The sequence below is a fragment of the Spermophilus citellus genome (assembly GCF_964194105.1).
Source record: "Spermophilus citellus genome assembly, chromosome: 2".
In the NCBI taxonomy this organism is placed as follows: Eukaryota; Metazoa; Chordata; class Mammalia; order Rodentia; family Sciuridae; genus Spermophilus; species Spermophilus citellus.
Genome location: NC_138183.1, coordinates 197,402,886 through 197,407,124, shown reverse-complemented (window position 1 = coordinate 197,407,124; position 4,239 = coordinate 197,402,886).

Sequence of the window (4,239 nt, the reverse complement as noted above, 5' to 3'; positions counted from 1 at the left end):
GGAGAGCAGGAAGAAAAGATTAACTTTAAACAGAGACATGAGATGGGAGGGAAAGGGAGAGAAAAGGGAAATTGCATGGAAATGGAGGGAGACCCTCATTGCTATACAAAATTACATATAAGAGGTTGTGAGGGGAATGGGAAAATAAACAAGGAGAGAAATGAACTACAGTAGATGGGGTAGAGAGAGAAGTTGGGAGGGGAGGGGGGATAGTAGGGGATAGGAAAGGTAGCAGAATACAACAATTACTAATAGGGCATTATGTAAAATTGTGGATGTGTAACCGATGTGATTCTGCAATCTGCATTTGGGGTAAAATTGGGGGTTCATAACCCACTTCAATCTAATGTATGAAATATGATATGTCAAGAGCTTTGTAATGTTGTGAACAACCAATAAAAAATTTTAAAAAAAATAAAAACTAAACAACAAAATACCAACCATAGTACTTCTATTAGAAAGACTAAAATACAAAAACTGACACTGTAAAATGCCAGTGGGGATGTTGAGCTACAGCAATGCTCATTCATTGTTGATGGGAATAAAAATAGCAGAACAAATTTGGAATACAGTTTCATAGTTTCTTTCAAAACTAAGTATAATATTATCATGTGACCCTGCCTTAAAACTTCTAAGTATTTACTCAAATATGTTGAAAATGTAGGTCCACCCTAAGACATGCACACAAACGTTTATAGAAGCTTTATTCATGATTCCCAAAAGTTAGAATCACCCAAGATGAGTGGATATTCAAACTGGAACATACATTTGGTAGGATATTATCCAGCAATTTATAAAAGCCATAAACCAGTGAAAGGACATGGAGGAATAGCTAACAACATATTTCTAATGAAAAGAAGTTACCCTGAAAAGGCTATGTTCCATATAATTTCTTTTCTTTTCTTTTCTTTTTTTTTTAGGTAACAGACTTTAACTATATAATTTTAACTATATGACATTTTGGAAAAAGCAGAATTACAAAGTTAGTAAAAAAAATATCACTAACTGCAAAAGGTTTAGGGATAAGGAGTGAGAAAAGGATAGGTGGAGCACAAGAGATTTTTATCATGGTGAAAACTATTCTGTGTGATATTATAATGGTGGATTTATGTCATTTTAGTCAAATTTTTCACTGCTGTGACTAAAGAACTGACCAAAACAATTTTAGGTAAGAAAGGTTTGAGGGTTCACAGTTTCAGAGGTCTTAGTCCATAAAAGACTGGCTCCATTTCTCAGGGCTCAAGGTGAGGCAGAATATAACCATGAAAGAGTGTCACAGAGGGAAGCAGCTCACATGGTGATCAGAAAGCAGAGATAGAGGTCTCCAGTTGCCAGATACAAGTATATATCCCAAAGCCATACTCCCAATTCCCACCTCCTCCATCCACGTCCTTCTACTCAATTAATCCCTGTCAGGGGACTAATTCACTGATTGGGTTAAAGCTCTCACAACCCAATCATGTCTGCTCTGAACATTCTTGCATTGTCTCACATGTGAACTTTTGGGGGGACACCTCACATCCAAACCATAACATATGCTATTATGCACTTATCAAAACCCATACAATTATAAACAAAGAGTGAACCTTGAGGTAAACTGTGAACTTCAGTTAATAATACTGTACCAATATTGGTTCACCATTTTTTTTCTGATTTAATAATATTTTAACTTTTATTTATTATTTTTCTTCAAGACATTAAAAATACGTTCTTCCCTTTGATTTTATCCAACCTTAATTTTTTTATTAGCTACACATGACAGTACAATGATCTTGACAATTCATACATTTGAATCAAATGACCTTAGAAAATGGAAGGATATACCTTGCTCATGGATAGGCAGAATTAATATTATTAAAATGGCCATATTACCAAAAGCACTTTACAGATTCAATGCAATTCCCATCAAAATCTCAATGGCATTCCTTGCAGAAATAGAAAAAGCAATCATAAAATTAATCTGGAAAAATAAGAGACCCAGAATAGCTAAAGTAATTCTAAGCAGGAAGAGTGAAACTGGTGGTATCGTGATACCAGATTTTAAACTATACTACAGAGCAATAGTTAAAAAAAAAAAAAAAAACCAGCATGGTACTGGCACCAAAACAGGCTGGTAGACCAATCGTACAGAATAGAGGACACAGAGACTAATCCACAAAGCTATGACTATCTTATATTTGATAAAGGAGCTAAAAGTATGCAATGGAAAAAGGATAGCATCTTCAACAAATGGTGCTGGGAGAACTGGAAATCCATATGCGACAAAATGAAATTGAATCCCTTTCTCTCACCATGCACAAAAGTCAACTCAAAATGGATCAAGGAACTAGGAATCAAACCAGAGACTCTGTGTCTAATAGAAACTAAAGTTGGCCCTAATCTTCATCACGTGGTGGCAGGCCCCAAACTCCTTAATAAGACACCTATAGCACAAGAGTTAAAACTAAGAATCAACAAATGGGACGAATTCAAACTAAAAAGTTTTTTCTCAGCAAGAGAAATAACATGTGAGGTGAATAGCAAGCCTACATCCTGGGAACAAATGTTTACCCCTGAAACATCAGATAGAGCTTTAATCTCTAGAGTATACAAAGAACTCAAAAAGTTAAAGAACAAGAAACAAATAACCCAATCAACAAATGGGCCAAGGACCTGAACAGACAATTCTCAGAAGAGGATATACAATCAATCAACAAATACATGAAAAAAAGGTTCATCAATTTTTAAAAAAGAAAACACAATCATACTTGGACACATAATCATTAAATTTTACTATGAAATCAGAATTAAAAAGACATTCTAAAAACTTTTTCTAACAGGAAAATAAATACCTAAGTAGATAAAAATGTAACAGCTGAAGGAGAAGAAAATACATTTCCACTAGTAATTTCAAAATTTAAACGTTATCAAGGAAGCTACTGGAATAAATGGAAGTCTCTTATTTTTAAAATATCTGTATTTTTCTCACTCTTCCCAACTAATGAACAATAACAAGAATACCAAATATAACCACTTGTATTTTCACACTTTACATCACGCCAATTTCAGAATTGTTGATGGTGAATTCAGAACAAAATACAAATTGCTAGTCTTCCCAACACCATCACTCCTGCCATATTCTTTGGTAAAAACAACTACCATGAGTGGTTGAGTGGTTGTTACTGATGGAAGCAGTTGCACACAGACACAGAGAATGGAAAACATGATCACAGTCCTATTGGGAGATTACCATCCATAATGTCTGAAGTAGCATAGTAATAATATAGTAATGTGAATTGAAAATAGCTGCAACTAAGAGAAGAAAGGTTAGTATAAGTGTCACTGACAGATACACAAAAGACAAAAAGGCTATCATGCATTTATGGATTCCTTAGAAAAATAAAAACAAAAAGGAAAAACAAAGCAAAACTCAATAAAAAACAAAATGCTAATTCACAAAGTCCTTCTGGAAAGTAAAAGAAAATGTTCACCTTTACATTGAAAGAGTTTGTTATATACAGAGTACCTGAGGCAAAACAATCAGGAAAACTCTGACACATCTGGATAAAGATTACTAAAGCTAAGAAAGTAAAATAAAGAAAATATCATTACATTTAAAAAAATACATTGTTCAGCTGGAATTTTCTTTTGCAATACCAGTAGAAATGGTTTGAAAATGTTCAGTGATGATTTCTTTAAACAATTGTTATAAAATTGTGTATGTGCATTGGATATTAATATTTTCATTTTATTTTAATGTAATTTAAACATTCTGTGATGTTACATTGAGATAAAATAAAATGCAAAAATTTAAAAGATCCACTTGTCAATCATAAGGCTAGAACAAAAATTATGAGTAAAGTTAGCAACAAAGTTAGTAGAAAACTATAATCCTTCCAAGCACTAGCTGCAGCTATAAACTTATCTTATTAATCACCTTCTTTGGGTAACTACTGATTTCAGGCTCAGGGAGAAACTTTGTTCTTTATAGTTACAGACTACCAGAAACTTGTGTTTTTTAATTGTATCAGCAGGAATCAAATACTTCATTTTTCCTGGAAGCTGTGTCACTTTGAAAGAGAAGCAGCCTTCATTTAAAACTCAGGTGCAGAACTTCAATGAGATACTTGAATACAACATTTTACATGGCACTTTGCCATTCCATTCTGCTTTTAAACAGCTCTGTTTTTTTACCTTATGTATTTTCTGTCATAATTCATATAAGAGGTGAAGGATCGTTTCAACCAGGAGATAGATATT